Raw genomic sequence first — 18675 nt, forward strand, 5'->3', positions numbered from 1 at the left:
GTGACTCCCAGGTTTGGGGCTTGGGCAGCTGGGTGCGGCTGGGGCCTTCACCCAGGAGAGGAAGAGTGGCATTCGGGGAGACTGATGATGGGTTCAGCCCCAGATGTGTTGCGGGTGAGGGTCCTATGTGCCATCCAGGAAAAGTCCGTTTGGAAGTGGAATAATTTGCTACAAAATACCAGTTAAAGAGTGGGGAAGTTTCACTGTGCAATATTTTTAAACACCAGCAATGATCTGGGTAGACATGTCCTCCTGCACTTGAGGACTGATTTACAGTCCTGGCATTCCTCCTCAGTCTGTCTTATTTTAGAAACAAATATCGCATCAGCCGTGAGTGCAGCTGAAAATGAGCCAGGCCAGACCAGTGGGGAATACGGTCTGTCAGGCTCTGTACTTGCCATGCCTTCCTTCAGTGACCCCTGCCCTGGCCTCCTGCACTGTCAGCTTTGAAGGTTACTTAGTCCTTCGAGCCTCAAGTTACTTAAACCTCCATAGCCTCTCCAGACAAATCCTGGGTATCTCAGACACCCCAGGCATGTCCAGGAATAAGCACAAAAGACAAAAGTGTTCACCTCTGCTCAACCTAGCCAGAGCCACTCATTAAGTCTCATGCCTTCAAAGCTGAAACAAAACTTTCTAGTAAAATAGGAGCAGTGGTCCAGTTTGGGGGAGTTTAGAGTTCTCAAAATGTATTGGTAAAAAAAAAAATCAGATATGAAGGGTCACTTTTAGTAGGCTTTCTACTGTAGGTAACAGGGAGTTGTGAAAGATCTTTGAGCAGGACTGATAGGATCAGAACTGTACTTTAGAAAGAAAACACAGTTCCTGCACTCTGGCCCCTTTGTTCAATACGTGGACAAAAAGGGAAGTTTCCTGGATACCTGGTAAAATAATTACAGTTATACTGCCTGCTTCATAAACAGGTCCAAATTATGTATAATGGTTCTTGCTCACATAGTCAAAACAGTGAGAGTTCCTAGTATCTCTCACCCAAGCAATGATCCATGGACTTGTTCTCCTTCCATTCTTTGGCTCTGCCATCTCTGACACGTGGCTTCCAAGTTCACCGTACCAAGCATATCAAGGCATTCAAAGGGGAAAGAGAGTGCAGAACGCACCTGTTTCTTAAGTTCTCTGATGACCTCCGTTCAATTCCATTGGGAGACACAGGGTTCCCCCTAGAAGCCTGGGGATGAGAAATGTAGTCCCCGACTGGGCAGCCACTTCCATCTATGACTACACGATGGAAGGGAAGCAAGAACTTTGGTGAGAAGTCTATTAACACCTGAGTGAGGGGAGAAATGCTTATTTACCCTTCAGCAATAACTTCTCAAAGTAGTCTAGCACCTCATTTTGAAGCATGGTTGAGGAATGAATTTTATGAGCAAATGAGGCTTAAAATAACATAAAAAGCAAGGTTCCTTTTGGCACCAACTCGTATTTGTCTGAGCTATTTTTTGAAGGCTCGAAATTGATTTTATACTTCCCACCTAAGTGAACAGAGCTTAAGCTAATTTAAGCTTTTCTTGATGACTTAGAATCTTCATTATGTATGTCACTTATCATAATGCAGCGTGTTGTATACCGTGTTGTTCCTGCACTGAATGCCTCCAGAATTCTAGGCTGTTCTGCAAAGTTTCTTCTTTAGCTGTTCTGGCCACCCAAGAATTTTCACAGTCACTGTGTCATCTTGATGTCTCTAATTTTGGTTTTCTAATATTTTCTGTTTTCCTGCCATTTTTGTTTTCTACTATTCCCTCCCCTCCATAAGCTTTCTTTTTTTCCTTGACTCTTTAATCATCTTTTCTTTGCAATCCTTCCTCGTCAACTCTGTTTTGCCTGTTAAGGCAAAAGAGCATGCACACACTTGGGAGTGGGATTAACTTAGGTGTCTACACGGGGTGTGCCTTAGAAACTCTATGACCTTGAGTAATTTAACCTCCAACCTCTGTTTCCTCAAATATGAACCAAGGTTGTAATATAGACCTTATTGGTTTACCTTAGGGCTAATTCAGATAATAATATTAATAATATAAAACGTTTCTCTGTAAAAATTGGTAGCCATTATTATTGTCATTTTGGCACTTGTAAAACCTGGTTTTCATGGGCACCCTCAGTAGAAATGAAAACAACCCACAGGACTCCAGGGAGTGAAAATTCAGGAACAGATGGAAAAGGAGTCAGAATATAGGAGACATTTGCACAGAGTGGATGACTGTAGCCATGAATCAGGATTCCTGAAAGTCTGTGAGGAGTTATGGATCTACGAATGTGGTTGAGCGTGATCTAAAGAAAAATCTAATATAAATGAATGAAGCCAAAAAGAGGAATAGCAAGTAAAAAAGAAAAGTGGGTAAAAGTCTTCCAAGTTTCTAAAAATAACAACAAACACCTTTATAAACAAAACTATCAATTCTTTCTGCCTTCATCCACTCCCAGGCTTCCTGAAGGAGCTGGGACACCTGTTGCTAGGAATCCGCTTCCTTGTATCCCTGCCTGAGTTCGGGTGCAGCCAGAGGGGTGAAGGCAGCTGTATACTGGGCAGCCTGCCCAAGAGGCGCCATGACACAGACAGTAGGTCCTTAATAACTATGTGTGGAGAAAACGAAATGGGAAAAGAAGATAAAAAAGGTGATTTTTTTTTAAATATATTTTATTGATTTTTTTACAGAGAGGAAGGAAGAGGGATAGAGAGTTAGAAACATCAATGAGAAAGAAACATCGATCAGCTGCCTCCTGCACACCTCTTACTGGGGATGTGCCCGCAACCAAGTTATGTCCCTTGACCGGAATCGAACCTGGGACCCTTCAGTCCACAGGCCGACGCTCTAGCCACTGAGCCAAACCGGTTTTGGCAAAGGTGATTTTTTTACTAATACAAAGAAAGTCATTCTAGGGCCCAGAGGAGGCATCATGTTTAGCAAATGAAAGCAGATGGCAAAGTACCTCCCTACTACATCACGGCTAATGTCCATCGGTGGTCAGTAAATGAGTAGACTGTGCTTGCATCCATAATCCTGTTCCTAGTCTCGTGCTCTATTTATTTAGCTAATGGCTGCCTCACTGGTAGCTCGTCACGATGGTGTTTACTGAGCTTGGCAAAGTGAAAAATTATGATTTTGTTTACTCATATGTTTCCAGCTGGGGTGCTGAGCTGTTATCTGGGCTGCTGAGGACCAGTCCTATATTCTCAGAGCCCCTAAAGTAGCGGTTCAGTAAACAAACCATCAGCTTGAAACAAAGTGTCAACACTGACACAGTCTGGTTACTTGCTACTTGGCAGTAGTCAGTCTCCACAACCTCAGATAATGACTCATTTGGGAAACTGTTTTATGCTTAGATAATAAAGAAAGAAGAGGTAAGGTTTCAGTGTGATTAGTTTAGTTTGTACTACTCAGTCTTCGGTGAGAAAAACGAGTATTTGTCCCAAATCAAATATTCTCCTTGGGCAGCTGGGTGTGGCTGGGTGAGTTTGTTTCTTGGTCTACACTTGGGCATGTCAAATGGAAATGGAAACCCAAACAGAAAGCCTGGGAGAGAGGCCATGGTTCTGAACCAATTTAGTTACTTGTGCAACAAATATTTAGCAAACACTTACTGTATGTTAGATCCCAGGGATATTGCGGAGACCTGTGTTTGGTGACCCAACAGAGACTTGAATCCAGTTCTTAAGAACCTTGCCATTTTGTGGGGAAGAGAGACCTTGAATCAGTAATTGCAGATGTAATAAAATCATAAAGGGAGAAACAGGATACTAAGCTAGCCTTGGAGTTTAGGGAAGGTTCTCTGAGGAAATTTTGCTTTGAATGAGTGATGAAGCCATATGGAGGTGCAAAGTCCAGCGAAGTCGGTGTTACTGAGTGTGGAGAGCCATAAGAGGTTGGCCGATTCAGGACTTGGCAAGGTATCAGGAGCTGTAAAGCCCCTGGAAGGACCTCATTCTCAAAGCAACAGGAGGCCATTTAGGGATAATAAGCAAAAACATATCCTAATTAGATGTACATTTTAGAGAGACCATTCTACCTGGTGTGGAGAATAGATAGAAGTAGATGTAAGAGGACTGCCTAGGAGGCGTGGCCGTGACTGGGTGAAGATGTCGGGTTGAACCAGGGGTGGATCAGGGGGAAGCAAAGTACAGATAGATAAAAATGAGCAAATTCAACAGAGATAGCAGGCTCCGTGAGTGATTGGACATGAGGGGTAACACTTTATTCAGAAGGGTTCTTTTAGTATCTGTAATAATTAAGCTATGATAATCATCATAGTTATTCCTTACTACGTGTCTATCATGGCCATTTTACAGATGAGAAAACTGAGGCTGAGAGCAAGAAAGGAACAACCAGCAAATAACTGAACTGAGATTTGAACCCAAGTCTGACTCCCAAGACAGTGCTTTTCCAACTTAATTCTACAAATGTAATATTCTGTTCAATTCTACATTTTTCTCACTTGCTCAACTGAAACCTTTGCTTCCACTCCACACCCCCCATTTAATTCAGCTATATGTGGAACTTCTAAGCTCTCATAATTCTCTTGCCTTTGACCATAATTTTTAGTTATTTTTCCAGTTTGGGGCCGTGCTGTATTTATCTTAGGGCCTTTTCAAATGTGACAGAAGCCAAAGAAGCCAGCTTTGTGGAATTAGGCCTGTCTGGCAGCATTAAATATCACCTCGCACTAATGAAAATGCCTCTTTTTGTTTATTTTAATGAGCGCAGGGGGCCTTTACATCTAATCTCCTCCTGGAGGATGTAATTGCATGTAAGTGACCTTTGAAGGAAATCACCTCAGGGAGTCATTGGAAAGGCTGTGAGGTGAGCCGGTGTGTAACATTGCACTAGCATCGCAGAGAAGAAACGGACTCTGGAAACAGGTTTGTCTCACTGACAACTCATCCACGCCTGTTTTGGACAAAGAAAAATTACCTACTTCTTGCCAAGAAAGTGAAGCAGTGAGGTATTAAGATATTTCTTTATCTCTGGGGCACTGGGATATGCCATGGGTATATCATGATCCCTGCCCCACGGCACTCATGTTTTAGTGGTTAGGACAGATAAGAAAGAAATAAAGAAAAATTGTAAATCATTAGAGGTTATGATGTGAAGATAATAAACAGGATCATGACAGATGATTAATTTGTGCCTCCACATCCTTACCTGGTAAATTAAGGAAAATGGTAGAACCTGCCTCTCAAAGCTATTTTCAGGATTAGGTTAGACGAGGCATGCATGGTACTTAGAACAGTGCCTGGCACATTAGTTGAACATTTTGTCAGTATTATTAGTAGTTAATATCTTTGTGGTATGGTAGGTGGGGAAGGCCCATTTCAATTAGGGCAGTCAGGGAGGGCCTCCTGGAGGAGAAGGCTTTTAATCTGAAACCTGAGAGATGAGAAGGGGCCAAGCCATGTGAATAACTGGGGAAGCAAAGGCCAGAGACAAAAGAAGAAGAACCCGGTTTCTCTCAGGGGCAGAACGGAGATTGGTGGTTAATGGAGCTGGAGAACGGAGAGTAGAAAGAGTTGAGGGGCACAAGGCAGGCAAGACTCCAACCAGGTAAAGAATTAGGATTTTATTCTTCAAGCAGGATAGGGGAATGGCATGCTTCCTGCTTTAAATCTCACTCTGGCAGCTGAGCAGAAACTGAACTGTAAGGGTGAAAGCCAAGAGACCAGGAAGCAGCATTGGTGGGTGGAGATGCTGGTGGGAGGGTGGGTGGCAGTGTATTCGTTCCCCAGAGCTGCCAGAACAAATTACCACAAGCCGGGTGTCTTAAAACAACAAAAATGTATTCTCTTATAATTCTGGAGGCCAGGAATCTGAAATTGAGGTTTTGGCAGGGACGTGCTCTGTCTGAAAGCTCTAAGGGAGAATTCTACCTTGCATCTTCCAGCTTCTGGTGGTTGCTGGCAGTCCTCAGTGCTCCTTGGCCAGCAGACACATCACTCCAATCTCTGGCTCTATCATCAATGGTTTATCCCCGTGTGGCACTGTGTCTCTGAGTCTCCTTCTATAAGGACACCAGTGATTGGATTTAGGGCCCACGTTGATCCAATATGACCTCATCTTGATTTACATCGTAATTACATCTGCAAAAAGCCTTTCTCCAAATAAGGTCATATGCATAGGTGCTTGGGTTTAGGACTTCAACATTTCGTTTGAAGGGAGAACATGATTTAACCCACAATGAACAGGAAGGTACTGACTAGCCACAACTCCGAGGGGTTGTGTTGGCTGGAGAGAAGCAGCTATAGCTCAACTGCTAAGGCAAGAACAGCCCCCAGCCATGCACAGAGGCATTCAACGTCTTCCCTCTCATAGGGGGTTGAAATGCTATACAGCTTATTCCAAACTAGAGGCCGGGTGCACAAAATTCATGCACTGGGGGGGTCCCCTCAGCCCAGCCTGCCCCCTCTCTCAGTCCGGGAGCCCTCAGGGATATCCTACTGATGGTTTAGGCCTGCTCCCCACAGTCTGGCCATGGTGGCTCAGAGCAGGTGCCCCTGTGTGTTGTGTCTCCGCTCCAGCCCAACCCCAGCCCCAGCATCCCCGCAGCCGCTGGGGCTGGGGGCGGCACACAGTCCCCTCCTGCCCATTGCGCATGCAGCCTCCTCCTGAGCCAGTTGTGATGCCTTAAGGTGTCCTGGCTAATTTGCATATTACATATATGTATATATATATATATATACACATATACATATACATATACATATACATATACATATACATATACACATATACACATATACACATATATATATATATATATATATATATATATATATATATATATGCTTATTCCACATAAGCAGGCTGGTGGTGCAGAGGCAGGTAGCCCTGATGAGTGTAGCTTGACAAGTATGGATGTTTCTTCTTATTTATCTGTCTTTACCATAACACTTCCATTTGTAGGTTCCATCTTAAGGGCAATATTAATTCATGATTCCCCTTTAGTGAGTCCCCAGTGACTTTGAACAGTCTATGGGCATAGTGGATTTTCTTAGGTATCTACAAGTGAGGAAACCTGAGGTTATCCTAGGTGCTGCCCTTAGCATGTGTCCTTGAGCAAATCACATAACCTCCCTGAGTTTCTTCAGCTTCTTCCTTTGTAAAATGGGGGTACTGGCCTGGTCCCGGGGTTCTCGGCCTGGAGGATGCATCAGAATCAACTTTAGGACTTGTTAAAACCCAGATTGCTGAGACCCACCTCAGAACATTGGATTTAGAAGGTCTAGGGTGGGACCTGAGGATTTGCATTTCTAGCAAGTTCCTAGACTTCCTTGTTGCTGCTGATCTGGGAACCATAGTGTTAGAATTATTGGCAGAGATAATCTCTGAGACTTCTGCCAGTAATGCTATTCTGTAATTCCAAGAAACTCATCCTATACTGTATAATAAAAGCCTAATATGCAAATCGTCCAAATGGCAGAATGACTGCACTGACCACTATGACATGCACTGACCATTATGATGTGCACTGACCACCAGGGGGCAGGCGCTCAACACAGGAGCTGCCCACAGCCCACAGGCCCCAGGCCAGCCAAGGCGGGTGCCAGCGGAGACCCCCCAATCGCCCTGCTGGTCCCCCCACAGATCGGCCCTGATCACCAGCCGGGCCTAAGGACCCTACCTGTACACGAATTTTGTGCACTGGGCCTCTAGTTTCAATATAATCAGCTAGGTAAAGTGAATCTTCTAACTTCAGCTATCAAAATCTGTTTCTTTCCCAATTTTATTGAGGTATAATTGACAAATAAAATTGTATGTATTTAAAGTGAATAATGTGATGATTTGATATACATACACATTGTGAAATGATCACCACAATCAAGTTAATGACATAGTTATTCCTAATATTATTACTGTGTGTGTGTATGTGTGTGTGGTGAGAATGCTCAAGTTCTACTCTCTTAGCAGATTTCAAGTAACTATAGTCACCATTCTGTATATTAGATTCCCAGAACTTATTTATCTTATAAATGAATGTTTGAAGCCTTTGACCAACAGCTTCTTATTTTGCTTACCCCTGGCCCTGGCAACCACCATTATACTCTCTTTCAATGAGTTTGACTTTTTAAAATACTTTTTTTAGATTTTGTAAGTCACATAGATGATACAGTATTTGCCTTTCTCTATCTGGCTTATTTTTCTTAGCATAATGTCCTCCAGGTTCATCCAGTTTGTCGTAAATTGCAGAATTTCCTTATTTTTTATGGCTGAATGCTATTTAATTGCATATATGTGGCACATTTTTATTATTCATTCATCCATAAATGAGCACTTAGATTGTTTCTGTATCTTGGCTATTGTGGGAAATGCTGCAGTGATCATGGGAGTGAAGATATCTCTCCAAAATTCTGATTTTGTTTTCTTCAGAAGTGGGATTGCTGGGTCATATGGTAAATCAGTTTTACAAAATATGACTTAAAAATATGACCCAGCCATTGCTCACCTTATTTTACTTTAGAATTACCTTTCCTTGCAAGTGTGTTGATTGAGTGGCTCCTCTTTCTCTCTATTCTCCTTAGACCATCCACCCTACTCCAGCTACTGGGCTCTGCACATATAAGATTCTGCAGAAATCAGCAGAATGTTGACCCAGAGTTCAACAGAAGCACTTATCCCTGGTGTGAATTATTTAGGGCAGAGATGGGATTATAATAGATGGAATTAGAAATTTGAAAACTAATGGCATAGATAAGTCCAGGAAAAGATACTCAACATCATTAGTCATTAGTGAAATGCAAATCAAAAGCACAATGAGAACTTCCTCTCACCCATTAGAATGGTTATCATAAAGTAGAGAGACAATAGTAAGTGTTGATGAGCCTGTAAAGAAATTGGAACCCTTATTTATACAGTGCAGGTGGGAGTATAAAATGGTGTAGCCACTTGGGAAAGCAATTTGGCAATTTCCCTAAATGTTAAACATAGAGTTGTCATATGTGACCCAATAATTCCACTTCTAGATATGCTAAGTGAAAAAGCCAGACCCCAAAGACTATATGATTTCGTTTATGTAAATGTCCAGAAAAGACCAATCTGTAGAGAAAAAATATATATATTAGTTGTTGCCTATGGCTGGGCATGGGAATAGATAATGACTATATATGGGCATGAAGTTTCTTTTCAGGATGATAGAAATTTGCTAGAATTAGATTGTGGTAATGGCTGCACAATTCTGTAAATATACTAAAAAGGATTGAATTTATGTTTTATGTATCAACAAAGTTATTAAAAAGACACTTGGAAAATAGAATGCAATTAAATAAATAAAAAGAAAACAAATGTGGTTTCCTGGGCCTCTCTTTGACGGTCACCTAGTGCTGAAGGTGGTAATGACATATGCAGGAGATTCCTTCAGGAAACATCTATCTAGTTACTCAGACAGAAAATATCAGACACTGGTTATTAGCAGACAGTGATACTTAAATACAATGAGCACATCTCTTTCATATTCTTCATGTGCTAAGCACTGTGGTAAGTTCTACATGCCTTTTCTTTTTTTCCCAGTGTTTTGCCCTTTACTTTCATGGTTGACACCATTTCCCCCACCACCTTTGCCCGCCTGCACCCAACCCCAGTCCACTCTTCCCTCTGGCCATCACCACGCTGTTGCCTGTGTCTGTGGGTTATGCATATATGCTCTTTGAGTAATCCCTTCACCTTTATCCAGTCCCCCCTTTAGCCTCCCCTCTGACACATGTCAGTCTGGTCCATATGTCCATGCCTCTGTTTCTATTTTGTTCATCAGTTTATTTTGTTGATCAGAGTCCGCATGTGAGATTATATAGTATTTCTCTTTCTCTGACTGGATTATTTTACTTAACCTAATAATCTTCAGGTCCATCCATGCTATAGCAAAAAGTAAAAGTTCCTTCCTTTTTATTGCTGCATAGTATTTCATTGTGTAAATGTATCACAGCTTTTTTATCACTACTGATGGGCACTTGGGCTGTTTCCAGATCTTAGCTATTATAAATAATGCTACTGTGAACAAAGGGGTGCATATAGTCTTTTGAATTGAAGTTTTGAGATTCTCAGGATACATGCCTTTCCATTCATCCATTTATTCAAAAGTATTTGTTGAAGTTCTTCTTTGTGCTAGGCACTATTCCTGGTGTTGAAGATACAGTGTGGCTAAGAGAGGCTCTTTCATGGACCTTCCATCCTAGTAAAGGAGAAAGACAATACTACTAAACATTAAACACACAAGATTATTTAGGTAGTGGTACATGAGTTTAACAAAATAAATCTGGATAATGGAGAAAAGGGCAGGAGATAGAAAAGGGGGGCAGTGTGGATTAAAGGGTCGGGGAGGCCTACCTGGGAACACTTGAAGAATGTGAAGGAGCAGTCATGCAAAGATCAGAAGAAGAGTGACCTGGGGAGGGGTGAGGGAATAACTAATATAAGTCACATTCGACAGCAGGCAATGGAGAAATGGAGGATTCTGTACAAAGTGAAGCTGGAGAGATAGACAGGATAGAAACTGCATGTCTTGAGGACTACAATAAAGAGTTTGACTTAGAGTCTGGCTTCTCATTCCCAGTGCAATAGGAAGCCACTGGAGGATTTAAGCAATAGAGTGACATGATCTGATTTATATATTAAAGGGCACCCCAGGAGCTTCATGGAGACAGAAGGAAGAGAGTTAGGGAAGAAGTGTTAGGAGTTTGCAGCGAGAGCCTCAAGAGAGATTGTGGTGGCTTAGATGAAGCTGGTGGCAGCAAGGATGGTAAGAAGTGGTAGGATTTGGGATATATGTAGGAGAATAGATCCAACAGGATTGGATGACTTATAGGGGGTAGAGAAAGAGAGGTATCAAGTATGATCCTTGAATTCTGTCTTGAGCAACTGGGTGGAAGGAATGCCATTAAATTACATGGTAAACCTTCCCTTTGAGGTGGGCTTGATGATATTTAAATTACAGATGAAGAAACTGAGGCTCAGAAAATCTAAGCCACTTGGCCCAAAATTATCCACCTAAAGAGCAGAAGAAGCAGGTTCAAAGCCAGTAACTCCAAATGCTAGATTTTAAACACTGCTCAGTACTGCCTCCTGCCCATGGAGCACTTTGTCCTTAGCCAGCTGGTAGATGGAAATCATGGAGGTGGCATTGCATGGAGAGCGGAGGACATCTTGGCAGTGAAGGCTGGTGGGTGGTCTTGTCATTGAATAAGAGGAAAAGGAACAGCTTAGAAGGGTAACATTTTCCTAGTGAATCACATTACGTCATCAGAGTGGCTTATACCCAGTGTCAGGCTGAACTGAGACTGACAGCTAATAAAAGCCCAGTAATTACAGGAAAACATCAGATTGGAAAGTACAGAGATTCTCGAAACACCTGAAGCCATTTCATATATCTTATGTTTGCTCCAGACCAACAGTCAGCTCCCAGAGCAAGACTGGACTCATTACTGAGCTAATGGACATTGTGCTCCGAGGTACCCTTTCCCTCTGCCACATAAATCAGAATTTTGAAAAGTGAAGCCTGAGATTGCCATGCTGCAAATGTTTGCAAGGACATCACCGGGTGTTTTAGGTCTCGAGTTAAATTTGACTTGGCCTAGTATGTTCTGTTAGGAAAAGCTCCAGAGGCCTCAGCTGGGTCACAGGAAGAAGTCCGTCCACTCTTGCTCTCGGGGCTGTGACAGATTCCCCGAGTGTGCTTTGTCAGGCAGGGATTGCTCCTGTCCCCACGGCTCAGAGGAATAAGTTGTGATGAAAGCTGTCATGCTCCCCTATTCCCTGAATATTTTTGGGGGGGGACTGGTGGTGGGGGTGGCGGGAATGGTGGAAGAAGAGTCTCATTCACACCTTTTTTTAAAAAAATATATTTTATTGATTTTTTACAGAGAGGAAGAGAGAGGGATAGAGATTTAGAAACATCAATGAGAGAGGAACATTGATAAGCTGCCTCTTGCACACACCCTACTGGGGATGTGCCCTCAACCAAGGTACATGCCCTTGACTGGAATCGAACCTGGGACCCTTCAGTCTGCAGGCCGACGCTCTATCCACTGAGCCAAACCGGTTAGGGCTCATTCACAAGCCCCCACTAAGTTGCAGACACTGTCCCAGGTACCAGGATAATGGCAAATGCTCACACATTATCATCAAGCAAAAATGACAGCAGAGCCCTAGCCAGTTTGGCTCAGTGGATAGAGCATCCGCCTGGAGACTGAAGGGTCCCAGGTTCAATTCCAGTCAAGGGCACACGCCCGGGTTGCGGGCTCGATCCCCAGTGGGGGGCGTGCAGGAGGCAGCTGATCAATGATTCTCTCTCATCATTGATGTTTCTATCTCTCTCTCCCTCTCCCATCCTCTCTAAAATCAATAAAAAATATATATATTTTAAAAAATGACAGCAGAAGTAAAGTGGTAAACTTTGTGTTGGCATGTGTGCCTTTGTGTGTGCGTGAGCGCGCCTACCCACACATTCCCTCTAGGGCAGTGGTTCTCAACCTTTCTAATGCCACGACCCTTTAATACAGTTCCTCATGTTGTGGTGACCCTCAACCATAAAATTATTTTTGTTACTACTTCATAACTGATGGTCTTAGGCTCTACAGCAGCGATTCTCAACCTGTGGGTTGCGACCCACAGGTTGAGAACCGCTAGCAGGGTCGCCTAAGACCATTGGAAAACACAGATATTTACATTACGATTCATAACAGTAGCAAAATTACAGTTATGAAGTAGCAACAAAAATAATTTTATGGTTGGGGGTCACCACAACATGAGGAACTGTATTAAAGGGTCGTGGCATTAGAAAGGTTGAGAACCACTGCTCTAGAGTCTAGAGAGCCAGCCCGCCTGCCTCCCACGGGCTCCTGTCCTGCAGGCTCTGGGGCCTGGCCTGCAGCTCCGAGATCAGTGGGCTGGAGGGCGGTTACTCCTCTGTGTGCTGTAGATTTTCCCGGGCATTTTTCACCTCACAACAGCTCTAATGACCTTGGCATCGAGCTCTTACTGGGGATTAATAACTGGCTGGGCTTAATGGCCCTTACTGTGTCCTGGGCCATTTTCTCAGCCAGCCATTAATTCCAAGCAGTTCCCTGGGCTCTGGCCATTACGGCTCCCTGGGCCGAGTGGCTGCCCTGAGGCAAATGGCAGGAGCCTTCTTCTCTGCAGAGACTCCCACAGTGACTCCCCCTTCTCCGCTCCATGGCATTAACACAAAGGGCTGGGTCTGTGGGCAAGTCATTGATAAGGGCAACGCATTAGGTCTTCTTTTTATGTCTCAGGAGATAGGTTTTCTCAGAGGACAGAGAAGGCAGGAGGTTGGGTTTCACTCACTCATTTATCGATCTATCTATCTATTCAATATTAACGAGGTAATTTTTGTGGGTCAGATACCAAGATTAAAGTGACCTAATATGGGTGCCCATGTTTCCTACCAAAGGATGGAACACCTCACCAAATGGGTGTTTAAGGAAAATGTCACCAGGAATCGGGGAGGCTGGCTACTGTGAGGAGGAGTCAGAGAGGAGGCCTTGCTGGGCAGTGAGTTCACTGGGCACTCCTTCCCCTCATTGGAGTTTTATCTCCTAGGCTGCCTACCGGAGCCCAAAGCTCACGTTCCCGCACTCCACTGAGTGATGCAAGCCAGCACATGAATGCTCAAGGGGAGAACATGCAAAAACTGCGAGGAATCTTAACTCACCAAAACACGAGTAGTTTCACCCATATCACTAAGACGCTAAGGATTATAAAGGTACTGAGACGAGCAGGATCATGGTTCTCTCAGAGGACAGCATCGCACCCCAAGAAACGGTCACATAGTATAATTTGTAATCATTCTGCCTCCCAAGACATCATTAGTCCCTCCAAATGCAGAAAACAGACTTCATTTCCTCTTTTGGAAGTGATTCAGCCTTTGGCACATGCTCTTGTCAGCTGCAGGAAGTGTAACATTATGTTTAGAACCGTTATTGTCATTTTATTGGCACCACTTACCAAAAAACACTTAAGGCATAATTCAGACTTCCCTTTTTTTTGTTTGCATTGTTTGGTGCATCTGCACAACTCAGAGAGTGGGTATTGGTGTCCGAGGTAATCAATACCTCGAATCTAAGGCAGATGGGCAGGAATCATGAGGGAGGACTTTCTGGGACTGGGTGGACCCTAGTGTGTTTGTGGTGCCCACTAGTCACAGAGGTTCGGTGTTGCACAGGCAGGAGCCTTGGCCTTCCCTGAAAGGGTCCTAAGCTGAACTCACATGGGTACAGGGTAAAGAAAGAGAGAGAAGGCCTTGGAATCTCCATAAGGTGACACAGATTTCATTTGCCAACCAGCCTGTGATCTGAGAGTTTCAGCAGAATAATTAATCATGGGAGAAAGAGATGCTGGGACCCTTCTTCAGATTGTTTTCTCCTATAAAAATCAACACAATGTCTTGAAATTATAAATCAAACTGGAAAATTCAGGATGATAATTCTAGGTGAGTCTGATGAGAAAAAGCAGGTTCCAATGCCCTTCAGGTCCAGTGGAATGAAATCTTACAAAGTGACCTTATTAAGCAAAACTACTAAGTTACATAGCACCTCAGGGGTATATTAAGTGCTAGGGAAATGTCTTTTAAGTGAATGAACAAATGAAGGTCATATGGTCATAAGTATCTAGTTGGTCCTCTTTTTGTTTTACAGGTGAGAAGGTCAAGTACTTGATTTGTGATAAAGTCTGCTTTAGACCCTGGGTTTCCTGTGCCTAATCATCAATGAGTTGCATGCTATTTACCGATGCCCCTGTCATCTTTGTAGGATCCTTTGAGTGGGCTTCTCCATGAGTAGAGGTTTCTTGAGATGTAGAACTTCTAATGCTAAAACACAAACATCCTCTAACAAACCAGTTGAGTTGGTCACCTTAAGTGTCAGAGTCTGTCCTGGGGATCTGTCCTGCTCCACCATCAAACCTCCATCAGCCCTTGGCAGCCAGGCTTCAGCCTCTACTTCCTTATATCCAACCACAATCTGACTCTGCTACCTCTGTTCAACTGAGACTATTTTGGTCAAGGCCACCAAATCCAAAGAACACTTTCCAAGTCTGGTTTCACTCATCCTATCAAGTTTTATGACACCATTGAGCACTCCCTCTTTTTAAAAATTAACTCATCTTCACAGGGAGGACTGACCCCTGCACCCACACTTGGAGGTTAAATAGTATTTCTTAAACAATTAATGGGTTAATAATGAGATCCAGGAAGAAATCAAAAATTAACTGGAGACAAATGAAAATGAACACACAACAAGCCATAATCTGTGGGACACAGTGAAAGCAGTCCTGAGAGGGAAGTTCTTAGCATTACAGGCCTACCTCAAGAAGCAAGAAAACTCTCCAATAAACAATATAGCCCCAAACCTAAAAGAACTAGAAAAAGAACAACAAACAAAGCCAGTATAAGAGGAAGGAAGAAAATAATAAGGATCAGAGTGGAAATAAATGTCATAGAGACTAAAAAAGAGTGGAAATAAATGTCATAGAGACTAAAAACCTATACAAAAGATCAATGAAACCAAGAACTGGTTCTTTGAAAAGATAAACAAGATTGACAAACCTTTAACCAGACTCACCAAGAAAAAAGAGAGGGGACTCAAATAAATAAAATCAGAAATGGAAAAAAAGAAATAACAACTGACACCACAGAAATACAAAGGAATGTAAGAAAATACTATGAACAATTATATGACAACAAATTGGACAACCTGGGTGAAATGGACAAATTTCTAAAAACATACAATCTCCCAAAAGTGAATCAGGAAGAATCAGAAAATCTGAATAGACCGATTGCACTAATGAAATTGAAGCAATGATTAAAAAAAAGAAACTCCCAGCAAATGGAAGTCCTAAATCAGATGTCTTTACAGGTGAATTTTACCAAATATTCAAAGAATTAACACCTATCCTTCTCAAACAATTCCAAACAATTAAAGAGAAGGGAAGACTCCCAAGCTCATTTTAAAGGGCCAGCATTATCCTAATTCCAAAACTAGATAAAGACACTACACAGAAAGAAAATTATAGACCAATCTGATGAACATGGGTGCTAAAATCCTCAACAAAATATTAACAAATCAAATCTAGCAATACGCTGAAAAGATCATACACCTTGATCAAATGGGATTTATTCTGGGAATATAAAGTTGGTACCATGTTTGCAAGTTAATAAACATGATATATCACAAATAAAATTAAGGATGAAAATCACATGATCATATCAGTAGATGTAGAAAAAGAATTTGATAAAATCCAGCACCCACTCATGATAAAAACTCTCAGCCAAGTTATAACTTACCATAATAAAGGCCATGTATGACAAACCCACAGTCAACATTATACTCAATGAGCAAAAAATAAAAGTGTTTCCCTTAAGATCAGGAATAAGACAAGAATGTCCTCTTTCACCACTCTTATTCAACACTAGAGGCCCAGTGCATGGGTGGGGTCCCTTGGCCTGGCTGGCGATCGAAGCCTATCAGGGGAGCAGGCTGGTATGGGGGAGGGCCTGTGGGAGGTTGGCTGGCCCAGGGGGAGGGGCCACAGGAGGTTGGCCAGCCACAGGAGGTTGGCTGTGGGCGTGCACTGACCACCAGGGGGCAGTTCCTGTGTTGAGCATCTGCCCCCTGGTGGTCAGTGTGCATCATAGCTGCTGGTCGTTCCGGTCGTTCTGGTTGTTCAGTCCTAATGGTTGCTTAGGTTTATATATATATAGACTAGAGGCCTGGTGCATGAAAATTTATGCACTGGATGGGGGTCCCTCAGCCCGGCCTTCCCCCTCTCACATTCTGGGAGCCCTCAGAGCCAGGAGGTGATCTGGCGATCAGGGGAAACCGACGCCCCATCACACCTCTGCTGCTGCCACTGCCGGCAGCGCAAGTCTCGGCCGGCCCTGGTTACCTGAGCCTTGGACAGCCCTGAGCAGCTGGGCAGCTGACATCTGAGGCTTGCCTGCACCTTGGGCATCGGCTGGGCAGACACCATCTTAGTCGTGGCTGAGGGACTGAGGGGACTGGGGGACTCCAGAGGCAGGCACGTGGAGCATCCGGGTCCTCCTGAGGGTGGGCCCAACTTTGCTGCGTGCCTGCCGCCCTGGCAGGGCTGAGGGGACTGGGCACCACCATCTTGTGGCTGTGGATGCTTCCATCTTTGATGGCATGGCAGTCAGTTAGCATATTCCCTTCTTATTGGCTGTGGGCGCCGCCATCTTTTATAGGGGGCAGTCAATTAGCATATTCCCTCCTTATTGGCTACGGGTGCCACGATCTTTGCGATGGTGTGAGGGTCAATAAGCATATTTCCTCCTTATTAGATAAGATTGTACTGAAAGCTCTTGCCACAGCAATCAGACAAGAAGAAAAAAAAATGCATCCAAATTAGAAAGGAGATAGTAAAACTGTCATTATTTGCACATGGCGTGATACTGTATATAGTAAATCCTCAGGACTCCACCAATAAACTACTAGAACTGATAAATGAATTTGGTAAAGTAGCAGGATACAAAATTAATATTCAGAAATCAGTGGCATTTTAATACACCAATAATGAACTATTAGTAAGAGAAATTAAGAAAACAATCCCATTTATCTTTGCAAAAATAAATAATGTACCTAGGAATAATTTTAACCAAGGAGGTAAAAGACCTGTGGTCAAAAAACCATAGGAAATGGAAGAAAGAAATTGAGGAAGTTACAAACAAGCGGAAGCATATACTGTGTTCTTGGATAGGAAGAATTAACATTATTAAAATACCCATACTACCCAGAGAAATCTATAGATTCAATGTAATTCCTGTTAAAATACCAGTAGCATATCTCACAGATCTAGAACTAATATTCCAAAAATTAGCAAAGCCTAGAGCCCGGGGTCAGTGCTAGCTCTCTTTCCCTCTTGCCTGATGCTCTCTGTCACCAATTTAAAAGAGAATGGTAAGAATGAAAATGCTGCTGAGTTAACAGCAGAAGGAATATGTCCTGGCATGCGAGGGAGGAGATGGGAGATGGGCAGCCTTCAGGGACAGGGAAGTGACCTCCTGGTGCCAAGGAGGGTTGCAGTCACTTTACAGGCAAGGATACCAGACTCAGAGAGGTTAAGAAATTTGCCCAAAGATGCAGAACTAGCAAGTAATAGAGTCACACTTTCAAATCCAGGTATTTCTGGACCCAAAGTTACCCCCTAATTGAAGAACAGACTATACCACAAATTGCTGTGACACTAGCTTTAATGCTCTTGATTCACCTTTTTGAAGGTTAAGTGTTTATCGATATTCTTGGATGCTGTACAAATATGTTTATCCATAAGAAACATCTAAGAATAGCCTGGGGGAAAACATGCAAATTGTAATTCCTAAGATGCTATAATTTTGGAATGACATTTTGTCCCATTTTAAGGGTAGAGGGAGAGAAATTGAGTTGGTCCATCTTTAAAAATGTAGAGAACCTGGAGCTCAGAGTCACAGACCTCACCCGGTGAACACGAGTGTGCCCTGTGGAAGCCCTGGCTATGTTGTGCCCACCAGGGACAGCTGCAATGGCGATGCTCATTTCAACACCCCGAACCAATGATTTGCTTTCTGAACAACCTGTGTGCTAACAAATTAAACATTCCCTGCTCATGTTTAATCTCTCAGTTGCTGTTTGAAGATAATGTAATTAGGGCCTGAGGCCAAGGCCAGTGA

At 43.1% G+C, this 18675-nt stretch overlaps 1 protein-coding gene across 1 annotated transcript in view; it reads left to right on the forward strand.

Annotated features, from left to right (window-relative positions):
- Positions 1-18675, forward strand: part of ST6GALNAC5 (ST6 N-acetylgalactosaminide alpha-2,6-sialyltransferase 5) — a 173378-nt gene that overhangs the window by 132099 nt on the left and 22604 nt on the right. The window lies entirely within an intron of this gene.

This window comes from Plecotus auritus (genome assembly GCF_963455305.1).
Source record: "Plecotus auritus genome assembly, chromosome: 2".
Taxonomy (NCBI): Eukaryota; Metazoa; Chordata; class Mammalia; order Chiroptera; family Vespertilionidae; genus Plecotus; species Plecotus auritus.